The following is a 20,000-nucleotide window of genomic DNA, read 5'->3' as shown; positions in this document are numbered from 1 at the left end:
CTGAACCTTCCGCTCCACCTTAAATGGCGCAGCACTTACAATCTGACATCTCAGGCTCTTGAACCTTCGGCTCTACCTTAAATAGTGCAGCACTTACAATCTGACACCTGAGGCTCCTGAACCTTCCGCTCCACCTTAAATGGCGCAGCACTTACAATCTCACACCTGAGGCTCCTGAACCTTCCGCTCCACCTTAAATGGTGCAGCACTTACAATCTGACACCTCAGGCTCCTGAACCTTCCGCTCCACCTTAAATGGTGCAGCACTTACAATCTGACATCTCAGGCTCCTGAACCTTCGGCTCTACCTTAAATAGTGCAGCACTTACAATCTGACACCTGAGGCTCCTGAACCTTCCGCTCCACCTTAAATGGCGCAGCACTTACAATCTCACACCTGAGGCTCCTGAACCTTCGGCTCCACCTTAAATGGCGCAGCACTTACAATCTCACACCTGAGGCTCCAGAACCTTCCGCTTAAATGGTGCAGCAGACTGAGGCAACAGAATGTACCAGCTGCACCGTTTAAGGTGGAACAGAAAATGGAAGATTCCAACGGGAGGCCGACCTCAGCGGGATGAAGAGGATGGAGACATTCAGAAAGGCATGAACGAGTAAAGATATCAGCGCAGAACTCCCTCGAGAGATTCTGCGCGAAGAGTCCGATTCTTCAGAACCGCCTCGTGATAAAAAGCCCTCCGTTACTCCGTTACTCCGTTACTCCTCCACACTGAGGAGTTTAACGTAATTAGTAACAACATCTCCGGAGCTCCGAAGTAAAGAGTTAATATATGTAACACTGGGACTGTACAGACATAGTTATTACTCTTATTACACATGTTATTACTGTCTTATTATAGCCGGTGACAGATGATTTGAAGAGCTCAGTGGAGAAAGTTCTAGAGCCCAGCTTTTGTTGATTTTTTTCTGATTGTCTATAAAGTGAAGTTCTGAGAGGTGAGGGCGCTCCCTATGGTCCAGCAGGAGCACGTAGGACAGTACATCACTCTGGTTCTCCACAGTACGAACAGGAAAAGGTTCATAATCCAGTGTGTGTGGATGGTCCACAACCAGCCTCACCATCTGTTAGACCCAAAACAGAAGGGAAGAAAACCGGCACATGACTGGACCCGTTCAGCTGAGCGCCACATAATCATCTCTGATCCAAGAACAGTGGCTGTGAAAGAAAAGGGCACATGGAGATGTGAACAGACCTGGGTTCCATGCTGGTTCAACTGGTTTAATTAACTTGATTTAGTGAAGTTTTAAACTGTAGTTCTACTTTGACCTTTCATTCTCCAAAAAACACCAACATTCTTAAACAAACATCCTGAACATCCACCAAACACCACCTTCCTCCACCAAACATCACCTTCCTCCACCAAACACCACCCTCCTCCACCACACACCATCACTGTCCACCAAATGCACACATTCTCCACAAGAAACCATGATTTTCCAAACAAACACCATCACTCTCCACCAGCAGTCCTCATTGACCTCTATAAAAACATTTACATTTTCAACATTCTCCTACAAACACCAGTGCAGTCCACCAGACATTATGATGCTCATCAATCGCTATTATCCTCCACCAAAGGCCAAAACTGTCCGATTACAGCCTTCATTCTCCAAAAATCACCATCAGTCTCAAGCTATCACCATAAACCTCCATCAACCAACATTCATCATCAACCTCCACCAAAACAACATTCACCATCATCCTACACTAACCAACACCATCATCCTCCACCAACCAAAATTCAAGATCATCCTGCACTAACAAACATTCACCATCATCCTCCATCAACCAACATTCAACATCATTCTCCACCAAACATTACCATCATCCTCCATCAACCAACATTCACCATCATCCTCCATCAACCAACATTCATCATCATTCTCCACCAAACATTAACATCATCCTCCATCAACCAACATTCACCATCATCCTCCACCAACCCACATTCACCATCATTCTCCACCAAACATTAACATCATCCTCCATCAACCAACATTCACCATCATCCTCCACCAACCCACATTCCCCAACATTCTCCACCAAACATTACCATCATCCTCTATCAACCAACATTCACCATCATCCTCCATCAACCAACATTCATCATTCTCCACCAAACATTAACATCATCCTCCATCAACCAACATTCACCATCATCCTCCACCAACCCACATTCACCATCATTCTCCAACAAACATTAACATCATCCTCCATCAACCAACATTCACCATAATCCTCCACCAACCAGCATTCACCATCATCCTACACTAACCAACACCATCATCCTCCACCAACCAGCATTCACCATCATCCTATACTAACCAACACAATCATCCTCAGCCAACCAAAATTCACGATCATCCTCCACTAACCAACACCATCATCCTCCACCAACCAACATTCACCATCATCCTCCTTTAAACAATATTCACCATCATCCTCCACCAACCAACATTCACCATCATTCTCCACCAAACATTAACATCATCTTCCATCAACCAACATTCACCATCATCCTCCACCAACCCACTTTCACCATCATTCTCCACCAAATATTACCATCATCCTGCATCAACCAACATTCACCATCATCCTCCACCAAATAACATTCACCAACATTCTCCACCAAACATTACCATCATCCTCCATCAACCAACATTCATCATCATTCTCCACCAAACATTAACATCATCCTCCACCAACCCACATTCACCATCATTCTCCACCAAACATTACCATCATCCTCCATCAACCAACATTCACCATAATCCTCCACCAACCAGCATTCACCATCATCCTACACTAACCAACACCATCATCCTCCACCAACCAGCATTCACCATCATCCTATACTAACCAACACAATCATCCTCCACCAACCAAAAGTCACGATCATCCCCCACTAACCAACACCATCATCCTCCACCAACCAACATTCACCATCATCCTCCTTTAAACAATGTTCACCATCATCCTCCACGAACCAACATTTACCATCAGCCTCCACCAAACAATGTTCACCATCATCCTCCACCAACCAACATTCACCACCAGCCTCCACCAAACAATGTTCACCATCATCCTCCACCAACCAACATTCACCATCATCCTACACTAACCAACACCATCAGCCTCCACCAACCAACATTCACCATCATCCTATACTAACCAACACAATCATCCTCAGCCAACCAAAATTCACGATCATCCTCCACTAACCAACACCATCATCCTCCACCAACCAACATGCACCGTCATCCTCCACCAACCAACATTCACCAACATTCTCCACCAAACATTACCATCATCCTCCATCAACCAACATTCATCATCATTCTCCACCAAACATTAACATCATCCTCCAACAACCCACATTCACCATCATCCTCCACCAACCAACATTCACCATCATCATAAACTAACCAACACCATCATCCTCCACCAACCAACATTCACCATCATCCTATACTAACCAACACAATCATCCTCAGCCAACCAAAATTCACGATCATCCTCCACTAACCAACACCATCATCCTCCACCAACCAACATGCACCGTCATCCTCCACCAACCAACATTCACCAACATTCTCCACCAAACATTACCATCATCCTCCATCAACCAACATTCATCATCATTCTCCACCAAACATTAACATCATCCTCCAACAACCCACATTCACCATCATCCTCCACCAACCAACATTCACCATCATCCTCCTTTAAACAATTTTCACCATCATCCTCCACCAACCCACATTCACCATCATTCTCCACCAAACATTACCATCATCCTCCATCAACCAGCATTCACCATCATCCTACATTAACCAACAACGTCATCCTCCACCAACCAGCATTCACCATCATCCTATAGTAACCAACACAATCATCCTCCACCAACCAAAATTCACGATCATCCTCAACTAACCAACACCATCATCCTCCATCAAACAACATTCACCATCATCCTCCTTTAAAAAATTGTTCACCATCATCCTCCACCACCCCACATTCACCATCATTCTCCACCAAACATTAACATCATCCTCCATCAAACAACATTCACCATCATCCTCCACCAACCAACATTCACCAACATTCTCCACCAAACATTACCATCACCCTCCATCAACCAACATTCATCATCATTCTCCACCAAACATTAACATCATCCTCCACCAACCCACATTCACCATCATTCTCCACCAAACATTACCATCATCCTCCATCAACCAACATTCACCATAATCCTCCTCCAACCAGCATTCACCATCATCCTACACTAACCAACACAATCATCCTCCACCAACCAAAATTCGCGATCATCCTCCACTAACCAACACCATCATCCTCCACCAACCAACATTCACCATCATCCTCCTTTAAACAATGTTCACCATCATCCTCCAGCAACCAACATTCACCATCAGCCTCCACCAAACAATGTTCACCATCATCCTCCACCAACCAACATTCACCACCAGCCTCCACCAAACAATGTTCACCATCATCCTCCACCAATCAACATTGACCATCATCCTACACTAACCAACACCATCATCCTACACCAACCAACATTCACCATCATCCTCCACAAACCAACATTCACCACCAGCCTCCACCAAACAATGTGCACCATCATCCTCCACCAACCAACATTCACGATCATCCTACACTAACCAACACCATCATCCTCCACCAACCAACATTCACCATCATCCTCCTTTAAACAATGTTCACCATCATCCTCCACCAACCAACATTCAACAACATTCTCCACCAAACATTACCATCATCCTCCATCAACCAACATTCATCATCATTCTCCACCAAACATTAACATCATCCTCCACCAACCCACATTCACCATCATTCTCCAACAAACATTCACCATCATCCTATACTAACCAACACCATCATTCTCCACCAACCAACATTCAGCATCATCCTACACTAATCAACACTGTCATCCTACATCAACCAACATTCACCATCATCCTATACTAACCAACATCATCATCCTTCACCAACCAGCATTCACCATCATCCTACACTAACAAACAGAATCATTCTCCACCAACCAAAATTCATGATCATCCTCCACTAACCAACAACATCATCCTCCACCAACCAGCATTCACCATCATCCTACATTAACCAACACCATCATCCTCCACCAACCAGCATTCACCATCATCCTATACTAACCAAAACAAACATCCTCCACCAAGCAAAATTCACGATCATCCTCCACTAACCAACACCATCATCCTCCACCAACCAACATTCACCATCATCCTCCTTTAAACAATATTCACCATCATCCTCCACCAACCAACATTCACCATCATTCTCCACCAAACATTAACATCATCTTCCATCAACCAACATTCACCATCATCCTCCACCAACCCACTTTCACCATCATTCTCCACCAAATATTACCATCATCCTGCATCAACCAACATTCACCATCATCCTCCACCAAATAACATTCACCAACATTCTCCACCAAACATTACCATCATCCTCCATCAACCAACATTCATCATCATTCTCCACCAAACATTAACATCATCCTCCACCAACCCACATTCACCATCATTCTCCACCAAACATTACCATCATCCTCCACCAACCAACATTCACCATCATCCTCCTTTAAACAATTTTCACCATCATCCTCCACCAACCCACATTCACCATCATTCTCCACCAAACATTACCATCATCCTCCATCAACCAGCATTCACCATCATCCTACATTAACCAACAACGTCATCCTCCACCAACCAGCATTCACCATCATCCTATAGTAACCAACACAATCATCCTCCACCAACCAAAATTCACGATCATCCTCAACTAACCAACACCATCATCCTCCATCAAACAACATTCACCATCATCCTCCTTTAAAAAATTGTTCACCATCATCCTCCACCACCCCACATTCACCATCATTCTCCACCAAACATTAACATCATCCTCCATCAAACAACATTCACCATCATCCTCCACCAACCAACATTCACCAACATTCTCCACCAAACATTACCATCACCCTCCATCAACCAACATTCATCATCATTCTCCACCAAACATTAACATCATCCTCCACCAACCCACATTCACCATCATTCTCCACCAAACATTACCATCATCCTCCATCAACCAACATTCACCATAATCCTCCACCAACCAGCATTCACCATCATCCTACACTAACCAACACAATCATCCTCCACCAACCAAAATTCGCGATCATCCTCCACTAACCAACACCATCATCCTCCACCAACCAACATTCACCATCATCCTCCTTTAAACAATGTTCACCATCATCCTCCACCAACCAACATTCACCATCAGCCTCCACCAAACAATGTTCACCATCATCCTCCACCAACCAACATTCACCACCAGCCTCCACCAAACAATGTTCACCATCATCCTCCACCAATCAACATTGACCATCATCCTACACTAACCAACACCATCATCCTACACCAACCAACATTCACCATCATCCTCCACAAACCAACATTCACCACCAGCCTCCACCAAACAATGTTCACCATCATCCTCCACCAACCAACATTCACGATCATCCTACACTAACCAACACCATCATCCTCCACCAACCAACATTCACCATCATCCTCCTTTAAACAATGTTCACCATCATCCTCCACCAACCAACATTCAACAACATTCTCCACCAAACATTACCATCATCCTCCATCAACCAACATTCATCATCATTCTCCACCAAACATTAACATCATCCTCCACCAACCCACATTCACCATCATTCTCCAACAAACATTCACCATCATCCTATACTAACCAACACCATCATTCTCCACCAACCAACATTCAGCATCATCCTACACTAATCAACACTGTCATCCTACATCAACCAACATTCACCATCATCCTATACTAACCAACATCATCATCCTTCACCAACCAGCATTCACCATCATCCTACACTAACAAACAGAATCATTCTCCACCAACCAAAATTCATGATCATCCTCCACTAACCAACAACATCATCCTCCACCAACCAGCATTCACCATCATCCTACATTAACCAACACCATCATCCTCCACCAACCAGCATTCACCATCATCCTATACTAACCAAAACAATCATCCTCCACCAAGCAAAATTCACGATCATCCTCCACTAACCAACACCATCATCCTCCACCAACCAACATTCACCATCATCCTCCTTTAAACAATATTCACCATCATCCTCCACCAACCAACATTCACCATCATTCTCCACCAAACATTAACATCATCTTCCATCAACCAACATTCACCATCATCCTCCACTACCCCCCTTTCACCATCATTCTCCACCAAATATTACCATCATCCTGCATCAACCAACATTCACCATCATCCTCCACCAAATAACATTCACCAACATTCTCCACCAAACATTACCATCATCCTCCATCAACCAACATTCATCATCATTCTCCACCAAACATTAACATCATCCTCCACCAACCCACATTCACCATCATTCTCCACCAAACATTACCATCATCCTCCATCAACCAACATTCACCATAATCCTCCACCAACCAGCATTCACCATCATCCTACACTAACCAACACCATCATCCTCCACCAACCAGCATTCACCATCATCCTATACTAACCAACACAATCATCCTCCACCAACCAAAAGTCACGATCATCCTCCACTAACCAACACCATCATCCTCCACCAACCAACATTCACCATCATCCTCCTTTAAACAATGTTCACCATCATCCTCCACGAACCAACATTTACCATCAGCCTCCACCAAACAATGTTCACCATCATCCTCCACCAACCAACATTCACCACCAGCCTCCACCAAACAATGTTCACCATCATCCTCCACCAACCAACATTCACCATCATCCTACACTAACCAACACCATCAGCCTCCACCAACCAACATTCACCATCATCATAAACTAACCAACACCATCATCCTCCACCAACCAACATTCACCATCATCATAAACTAACCAACACCATCATCCTCCCCCAACCAACATTCACCATCCTCCTGAACCAACCAACATTTGCCATCATCCTCCACCAACCAACATTCACCATCATCCTACACTAACCAACACCATCATCCTCCACCAACCAACATTCAGCATCATCCTACACTAACCAACACCATCATCCTCCACCAACCAACACTGAGCATCATCCTACACTAATCAACACCGTCATCCTCCACCAACCAACATTCACCATCAACCTATACTAACCAACACCATCATTCTCCACCAACCAACATTCACCATCATCCTCCACCAATCAACATTCACCATCCTCCTGAAACAACCAACATTTGCCATCATCCTCCACCAACCAACATTCACCATCATCGTACATTAACCAACACCGTCATCCTCCACCAACCAACATTCACCATCATCCTATACTATCCAACACCATCATTCTCCACCAACCAACATTCAGCATCATACTACACTAATCAACACTGTCATCCTACATCAACCAACATTCACCATCATCCTATACTAACCAACACCATCATTCTCCACCAACCAACATTCAGCATCATCCTACACTAATCAACACTGTCATCCTACATCAACCAACATTCACAATCATCCTATACTAACCAACATCATCATCCTCCACCAACCAGCATTCACCATCATCCTATACTAACCAACAGAATCATTCTCCACCAACCAAAATTCATGATCATCCTCCACTAACCAACACCATCATCCTCCACCAATCAACATTCACCATCATCCTATACTAACCAACAGAATCATTCTCCACCAACCAAAATTCATGATCATCCTCCACTAACCAACTTCATCATCTTCCACCAACCAACATTCACCAACATTCTCCACCAAACATTACCATCATCCTCCATCAACCAACATTCATCATCATTCTCCACCAAACATTAACATCATCCTCCACCAACCCACATTCACCATCATTCTCCACCAAACATTACCATCATCCTCCATCAACCAACATTCACTATCATCCTCCAGCAACCCACATTCACCATCATTCTCCACCAAACATTACCATCATCCTCCATCAACCAACATTCACCATCATCCTCCACCAACCAGCATTCACCATCATCCTATACTAACCAACACAATCATCCTCCACCAACCAAAATTCACGATCATCCTCAACTAAGAAACACCATCATCCTACAATAACCAACACCGTCATCCTCCACCAACCAACATTCACCATCATCCTATACTAACCAACACCATCATTCTCCACCAACCAACATTCAGCATCATACTACACTAATCAACAATGTCATCCTACATCAACCAACATTCACCATCATCCTATACTAAACAAAATCATAATCCTCCACCAACCAGCATTAACCATCATCCTATACTAACCAACAGAATCATTCTCCACCAACCAAAATTCATGATCATCCTCCACTAACCAACACCATCATCCTCCACCAACCAACATTCACCATCATCCTCCTTTAAACAATGTTCACCATCATCCTCCACCAACCAACATTCAACAACATTCTCCACCAAACATTACCATCATCCTCCATCAACCAACATTCATCATCATTCTCCACCAAACATTAACATCATCCTCAACCAACCCACATTCACCATCATTCTCCACCAAACATTCACCATCATCCTATACTAACCAACACCAACATTCACCAACATTCATCATCATTCTCCACCAAACATTAACATCATCCTCCACCAACCCACATTCACCATCATTCTCCACCAAACATTACCATCATCCTCCATCAACCAACATTCACCATAATCCTCCACCAACCAGCATTCACCATCATCCTACACTAACCAACACCGTCATCCTCCACCAACCAACATTCACCATCATCCTATACTAACCAACACCATCATTCTCCACCAACCAACATTCAGCATCATACTACACTAATCAACAATGTCATCCTACATCAACCAACATTCACCATCATCCTATACTAAACAAAATCATAATCCTCCACCAACCAGCATTAACCATCATCTTATACTAACCAACAGAATCATTCTCCACCAACCAAAATTCATGATCATCCTCCACTAACCAACACCATCATCCTCCACCAACCAACATTCACCATCATCCTCCTTTAAACAATGTTCACCATCATCCTCCACCAACCAACATTCAACAACATTCTCCACCAAACATTACCATCATCCTCCATCAACCAACATTCATCATCATTCTCCACCAAACATTAACATCATCCTCAACCAACCCACATTCACCATCATTCTCCACCAAACATTCACCATCATCCTATACTAACCAACACCAACATTCACCAACATTCATCATCATTCTCCACCAAACATTAACATCATCCTCCACCAACCCACATTCACCATCATTCTCCACCAAACATTACCATCATCCTCCATCAACCAACATTCACCATAATCCTCCACCAACCAGCATTCACCATCATCCTACACTAACCAACACCATCATCCTCCACCAACCAGCATTCACCATCATCCTATACTAACCAACACAATCATCCTCCACCAACCAAAATTCACGATCATCCTCCACTAACCAACACCATCATCCTCCACCAACCAACATTCACCATCATCCTCCTTTAAACAATGTTCACCATCATCCTCCATGAACCAACACTCACCATCAGCCTCCACCAAACAATGTTCACCATCATCCTCCACCAACCAACATTCACCACCAGCCTCCACCAAACAATGTTCACCATCATCCTCCACCAAGCAACATTCACCATCATCCTACACTAAGCAAAACCATCAGCCTCCACCAAGCAACATTCACCATCATCATAAACTAACCAACACCATCATCCTCCACCAACCAACATTCACCATCATCCCCCACCAACCAACATTCACCATCATCCTCCCCCAACCAACATTCACCATCCTCCTGAACCAACCAACATTTGCCATCATCCTCCACCAACCAACATTCACCATCATCCTACACTAACCAACACCATCATCCTCCACCAACCAACATTCAGCATCATCCTAAACTAACCAACACCATCATCCTCCACCAACCAACATTGAGCATCATCCTACACTAATCAACACCGTCATCCTCCACCAACCAACATTCACCATCATCCTATACTAACCAACACCATCATTCTCCACCAACCAACATTCACCATTATCCTCCACCAATCAACATTCACCATCCTCCTGAAACAACCAACATTTGCCATCATCCTCCACCAACCAACATTCACCATCATCCTACAATAACCAACACCGTCATCCTCCACCAACCAACATTCACCATCATCCTATACTAACCAACACCATCAGTCTCCACCAACCAACATTCAGCATCATACTACACTAATCAACACTGTCATCCTACATCAACCAACATTCACCATCATCCTATACTAACCAACATCATCATCCTCCACCAACCAGCATTCACCATCATCCTACACTAACCAACAGAATCATTCTCCACCAACCAAAATTCATGATCATCCTCCTTTAACCAACACCATCATCCTCCACCAACCAGCATTCACCATCATCCTACATTAACCAACACCATCATCCTCCACCAACCAGCATTCACCATCATCCTATACTAACCAAAACAATCATCCTCCACCAAGCAAAATTCACGATCATGCTCAACTAACCAACACCATCATCCTCCACCAACCAACATTCACCATCATTCTCCACCAAACATTAACATCATCTTCCATCAACCAACATTCACCATCATCCTCCACCAACCCACTTTCACCATCATTCTCCACCAAATATTACCATCATCCTCCATCAAGCAACATTCACCGTCATCCTCCACCAACCAACATTCACCATCATCCTATACTAACCAACACCATCATCCTCCACCAACCAACATTCAGCATCATACTACACTAATCAACACTGTCATCCTACATCAACCAACATTCACCATCATCCTATACTAAACAACATCATAATCCTCCACCAACCAGCATTCACCATCATCCTATACTAACCAACAGAATCATTCTCCACCAACCAAAATTCATGATCATCCTCCACTAACCAACACCATCATCCTCCACCAACCAACATTCACCATCATCCTCCTTTAAACAATGTTCACCATGATCCTCCACCAAACAACATTCAACAACATTCTCCACCAAACATTACCATCATCCTCCATCAACCAACATTCATCATCATTCTCCCCCAAAATTAACATCATCCTCCACCAACCCACTTTCACCATCATTCTCCACCAATTATTACCATCATCCTCCATCAACCAACATTCACCATCATCCTCTACCAACCAACATTCTCCAACATTCTCCACCAAACATTACCATCATCCTCTATCAACCAACATTCATCATCATTCTCCACCAAACAATGTTCACCATCATCCTCCACCAATCAACATTCACCATCATCCTACACTAACCAACACCATCATCCTACACCAACCAACATTCACCATCATCCTCCACAAACCAACATTCACCACCAGCCTCCACCAAACAATGTTCACCATCATCCTCCACCAAGCAACATTCACCATCATCCTACACTAACCAACACCATCAGCCTCCACCAAGCAACATTCACCATCATCATAAACTAACCAACACCATCATCCTCCACCAACCAACATTCACCATCATCCCCCACCAACCAACATTCACCATCATCCTCCCCCAACCAACATTCACCATCCTCCTGAACCAACCAACATTTGCCATCATCCTCCACCAACCAACATTCACCATCATCCTACACTAACCAACACCATCATCCTCCACCAACCAACATTCAGCATCATCCTAAACTAACCAACACCATCATCCTCCACCAACCAACATTGAGCATCATCCTACACTAATCAACACCGTCATCCTCCACCAACCAACATTCACCATCATCCTATACTAACCAACACCATCATTCTCCACCAACCAACATTCACCATTATCCTCCACCAATCAACATTCACCATCCTCCTGAAACAACCAACATTTGCCATCATCCTCCACCAACCAACATTCACCATCATCCTACAATAACCAACACCGTCATCCTCCACCAACCAACATTGACCATCATCCTATACTAACCAACACCATCATTCTCCACCAACCAACATTCAGCATCATACTACACTAATCAACACTGTCATCCTACATCAACCAACATTCACCATCATCCTATACTAACCAACATCATCATCCTCCACCAACCAGCATTCACCATCATCCTACACTAACCAACAGAATCATTCTCCATCAACCAAAATTCATGATCATCCTCCACTAACCAACACCATCATCCTCCACCAACCAGCATTCACCATCATCCTACATTAACCAACACCATCATCCTCCACCAACCAGCATTCACCATCATCCTATACTAACCAAAACCATCATCCTCCACCAAGCAAAATTCACGATCATCCTCAACTAACCAACACCATCATCCTCCACCAACCAACATTCACCATCATTCTCCACCAAACATTAACATCATCTTCCATCAACCAACATTCACCATCATCCTCCACCAACCCACTTTCACCATCATTCTCCACCAAATATTACCATCATCCTCCATCAAGCAACATTCACCATCATCCTCCACCAACCAACATTCACCAACATTCTCAACCAAAGATTACCATCATCCTCCATCAACCAACATTCATCATCATTCTCCACCAAACATTAACATCATCCTCCACCAACCCACATTCACCATCATTCTCCACCAAACATTACCATCATCCTCCATCAACCAACATTCACCATAATCCTCCACCAACCAGCATTCACCATCATCCTCCACTAACCAACACAATCATCCTCAACCAACCAAAATTCACGATCATCCTCCACTAACCAACACCATCATCCTCCACCAACCAACATTCACCATCATCCTCCTTTAAACAATGTTCACCATCATCCTCCACAAACCAACATTCACCATCAGCCTCCACCAAACAATGTTCACCATCATCCTCCACCAACCAACATTTACCACCAGCCTCCACCAAACAATGTTCACCATCATCCTCCACCAACCAACATTCACCATCACCCTACACTAACCAACACCATCAGCCTCCACCAACCAACATTCACCATCATCATAAACTAACCAACACCATCATCCTCCACCAACCAACATTCACCATCATCCTCCACCAACCAACATTCACCATCATCCTACCCCAACCAACATTCACCATCCTCCTGAACCAACCAACATTTGCCATCATCCTCCACCAACCAACATTCACCATCATCCTACACTAACCAACACCATCATCCTCCACCAACCAACATTGAGCATCATCCTACACTAAACAACACCGTCATCCTCCACCAACCAACATTTACCATCATCCTATACTAACCAACGCCATCATTCTCCACCAACCAACATTCCCCATCATCCTCCACCAATCAACATTCACCATCCTCCTGAAACAACCAACATTTGCCATCATCCTCCAACAACCAACATTCACCATCATCCTACATTAACCAACACCGTCATCCTCCACCAATCAACATTCACCATCCTCCTGAAACAACCAACATTTGCCATCATCCTCCACCAACCAACATTCACCATCATCCTACATTAACCAACACTGTCATCCTACATCAACCAACATTCACTATCATCCTATACTAACCAACATCATCATCCTCCACCAACCAGCATTCACCATCATCCTATACTAACCAACACAATCATTCTCCACCAACCAAAATTCATGATCATCCTCCACTAACCAACACCATCATCCTCCACCAACCAACATTCACCATCATCCTCCTTTATACAATGTTCACCATCATCCTCCACCAACCAACATTCACCAACATTCTCCACCAAACATTACCATCATCCTCCATCAACCAAAATTCATCATCATTCTCCACCAAACATTAACATCATCCTCAACCAACCCACATTCACCATCATTCTCCACCAAACATTCACCATCATCCTATACTAACCAACACCATCATTCTCCACCAACCAAAATTCATGATCATCCTCCACTAACCAACACCATCATCCTCCACCAACCAACATTCACCATCATCCTCCTTTATACAATGTTCACCATCATCCTCCACCAACCAACATTCACCAACATTCTCCACCAAACATTACCATCATCCTCCATCAACCAACATTCACCATCATCCTCCACCAACCAGCATTCACCATCATCCTACACTAACCAACATCATCATCTTCCACCAACCAGCATTCACCATCATCCTATACTAACCAACACAATCATCCTCCACCAACCAAAATTCACAATCATCCTCCACTAACCAACACCATCATCCTCCACCAACCAACATTCACCATCATCCTCCTTTATACAATGTTCACCATCATCCTCCACCAACCAACATTCACCAACATTCTCCACCAAACATTACCATCATCCTCCATCAACCAACATTCACCATCATCCTCCACCAACCAGCATTCACCATCATCCTACACTAACCAACATCATCATCTTCCACCAACCAGCATTCACCATCATCCTATACTAACCAACACAATCATCCTCCACCAACCAAAATTCACGATCATCCTCCACTAACCAACACCATCATCCTCCACCAACCAACATTCACCATCATTCTCCACCAAACAATGTTCACCATCATCCTCCACCAACCAACATTCACCACCAGCCTCCACCAAACAATGTTCACCATCATCCTCCACCAACCAACATTCACCATCATCCTACACTAATCAACACCATCAGCCTCCACCAACCAACATTCACCATCATCATAAACTAACCAACACCATCATCCTCCACCAACCAACATTCACCATCATCCTACCCCAACCAACATTCACCATCCTCCTGAACCAACCAACATTTGCCATCATCCTCCACCAACCAACATTCACCATCATCCTACACTAACTAACACCATCATCCTCCACCAACCAACATTCACCATCATCCTATACTAACCAACACCATCATTCTCCACCAACCAAAATTCACAATCATCCTCCACTAACCAACACCATCATCCTCCACCAACCAACATTCACCATCATCCTACACTAACCAACACCATCATTTTCCACCAACCAACATTGAGCATCATCCTACACTAATCAACACCGTCATCCTCCACCAACCAACATTCACCATCATCCTATACTAACCAACACCATCATTCTCCACCAACCAACATTCACCATCATCCTCCACCAATCAACATTCACCATCCTCCTGAAACAACCAACATTTGCCATCATCCTCCAACAACCAACATTCACCATCATCCTACATTAACCAACACTGTCATCCTACATCAACCAACATTCACCATCATCCTATACTAACCAACATCATCATCCTCCACCAACCAGCATTCACCATCATCCTATACTAACCAACACAATCATTCTCCACCAACCAAAATTCATGATCATCCTCCACTAACCAACACCATCATCCTCCACCAACCAACATTCACCATCATCCTCCTTTATACAATGTTCACCATCATCCTCCACCAACCAACATTCACCAACATTCTCCACCAAACATTACCATCATCCTCCATCAACCAAAATTCATCATCATTCTCCACCAAACATTAACATCATCCTCAACCAACCCACATTCACCATCATTCTCCACCAAACATTCACCATCATCCTATACTAACCAACACCATCATTCTCCACCAACCAAAATTCATGATCATCCTCCACTAACCAACACCATCATCCTCCACCAACCAACATTCACCATCATCCTCCTTTATACAATGTTCACCATCATCCTCCACCAACCAACATTCACCAACATTCTCCACCAAACATTACCATCATCCTCCATCAACCAACATTCACCATCATCCTCCACCAACCAGCATTCACCATCATCCTACACTAACCAACATCATCATCTTCCACCAACCAGCATTCACCATCATCCTATACTAACCAACACAATCATCCTCCACCAACCAAAATTCACAATCATCCTCCACTAACCAACACCATCATCCTCCACCAACCAACATTCACCATCATCCTCCTTTATACAATGTTCACCATCATCCTCCACCAACCAACATTCACCAACATTCTCCACCAAACATTTCCATCATCCTCCATCAACCAACATTCACCATCATCCTCCACCAACCAGCATTCACCATCATCCTACACTAACCAACATCATCATCTTCCACCAACCAGCATTCACCATCATCCTATACTAACCAACACAATCATCCTCCACCAACCAAAATTCACAATCATCCTCCACTAACCAACACCATCATCCTCCACCAAACAACATTCACCATCATCCTCCTTTAAACAATGTTCACCATCATCCTCCACCAACCAACATTCACCATCATCCTCCACCAAAAAATATTACCATCATCCTCCACCAACCAACATTCACCATCCTCTTGAACCAACCATTTGCCATCATCCTCCACCAACCAATAGTGACCATCATCCTACACTTACCAACACCATCATGCTCCACCCACCAACATTCACCATCATCCTCCACCAACCAACATTCTCCTCCATCCTCCACCAAACAATGTTCACCATCATCCTCCACCAACCAACATTCACCATCATCCTACACTAAGCAACACCATCATCCTCCACCAACCAACATTCACCATCATCCTCCACTAACCAACACCATCATCCTCCACCAACCAACATTCACCATCATCCTCCACTAACCAACACCATCATCCTCCACCAACCAACATTCACCATCCTCCTGAACCAACCAACATTCACCATCCTCCTGAACCAACCAACATTTGCCATCATCCTCCACCAACCAAAATTCAGCATCATCCTACACTAACCAACACCATCATCCTCCACCAACCAACATTGAGCATCATCCTACACTAATCAACACCGTCATCCTCCACCAACCAACATTCACCATCATCCTATACTAACCAACACCATCATCCTCCACCAACCAACATTGAGCATCATCCTACACTAATCAACACTGTCATCCTACATCAACCAGCATTCACCATCATCCTCCACCAACCAACATTCACCATCATTCTCCACCAAACATTCACCATCATCCTATACTAACCAACACCATCATTCTCCACCAACCAAAATTCATGATCATCCTCCACTAACCAACACCATCATCCTCCACCAACCAACATTCACCATCATCCTCCTTTATACAACGTTAACCATCATCCTCCACCAACCAACATTCACCAACATGCTCCACCAAACATTACCATCATCCTCCATCAACCAACATTCACCATCATCCTCCACCAACCAGCATTCACCATCATCCTACACTAACCAACATCATCATCTTCCACCAACCAGCATTCACCATCATCCTATACTAACCAACACAATCATCCTCCACCAACCAAAATTCACAATCATCCTCCACTAACCAACACCATCATCCTCCACCAACCAACATTCACCATCATCCTCCTTTATACAATGTTCACCATCATCCTCCACCAACCAACATTCACCAACATTCTCCACCAAACATTACCATCATCCTCCATCAACCAACATTCACCATCATCCTCCACCAACCAGCATTCACCATCATCCTACACTAACCAACATCATCATCTTCCACCAACCAGCATTCACCATCATCCTATACTAACCAACACAATCATCCTCCACCAACCAAAATTCACAATCATCCTCCACTAACCAACACCATCATCCTCCACCAAACAACATTCACCATCATCCTCCTTTCAACAATGTTCACCATCATCCTCCACCAACCAACATTCACCATCATCCTCCACCAAAAAATATTACCATCATCCTCCACCAACCAACATTCACCATCCTCTTGAACCAACCATTTGCCATCATCCTCCACCAACCAATAGTGACCATCATCCTACACTTACCAACACCATCATGCTCCACCCACCAACATTCACCATCATCCTCCACCAACCAACATTCTCCTCCATCCTCCACCAAACAATGTTCACCATCATCCTCCACCAACCAACATTCACCATCATCCTACACTAAGCAACACCATCATCCTCCACCAACCAACATTCACCATCATCCTCCACTAACCAACACCATCATCCTCCACCAACCAACATTCACCATCATCCTCCACTAACCAACACCATCATCCTCCACCAACCAACATTCACCATCCTCCTGAACCAACCAACATTCACCATCCTCCTGAACCAACCAACATTTGCCATCATCCTCCACCAACCAACATTCAGCATCATCCTACACTAACCAACACCATCATCCTCCACCAACCAACATTGAGCATCATCCTACACTAATCAACACCGTCATCCTCCACCAACCAACATTCACCATCATCCTATACTAACCAACACCATCATCCTCCACCAACCAACATTGAGCATCATCCTACACTAATCAACACTGTCATCCTACATCAACCAGCATTCACCATCATCCTCCACCAACCAACATTCACCATCATTCTACACCAACCAACATTCACTGTCATCCTCCACCACTTTTTGAGCTTTCTTTATGATCTAAATGACTTTCTTTCTCCACCCAAGTCCAAACTCTGAATGCTCCCAGTGATTTTATAAAATTACAGAAAAGGAAGCAAGCCGATTATCTCAGAGTGGACTCACCTCGTTAAAGCACCGAATGACATGTTCCGTTTAATGTAAACTAGAAAAAGGTAAATCAAAAAAGTTTTCAATCACGTCCCAACTCAGTGCTCCTTGCTGCATCGCTGGAAAACCGGCTCCGATACTGAGCGTGTCAGGAG

General features: G+C 43.9%; 1 protein-coding gene across 5 annotated transcripts in view; it reads right to left on the bottom strand.

Moving 5' to 3' along the window:
• Positions 1–20,000, bottom strand: part of nlgn3b (neuroligin 3b) — a 69,928-nt gene that overhangs the window by 1,818 nt on the left and 48,110 nt on the right. For 4 of the 5 annotated variants that reach the window (XM_037533198.1, XM_037533199.1, XM_037533197.1 and 1 more), the window contains 2 exons: positions 19,861–20,000; positions 1–1,177 (listed from right to left, as the gene is read on the bottom strand). The exon at positions 1–1,177 is cut by the window's left edge and continues 1,818 nt beyond it; the exon at positions 19,861–20,000 is cut by the window's right edge and continues 1,826 nt beyond it. The gene's annotated coding sequence lies outside the window, so the exon portion shown is untranslated. The remainder of the gene's footprint in view (positions 1,178–19,860) is intronic. The other variant, XM_037533200.1, reaches the window with a different exon arrangement.

This window comes from Pygocentrus nattereri, chromosome 23 (assembly GCF_015220715.1).
Source record: "Pygocentrus nattereri isolate fPygNat1 chromosome 23, fPygNat1.pri, whole genome shotgun sequence".
NCBI classification, from domain to species: Eukaryota; Metazoa; Chordata; class Actinopteri; order Characiformes; family Serrasalmidae; genus Pygocentrus; species Pygocentrus nattereri.
The sequence above is the reverse complement of the archived record's forward strand: the minus strand, read 5'-3'. Positions and strand labels throughout refer to the sequence as shown.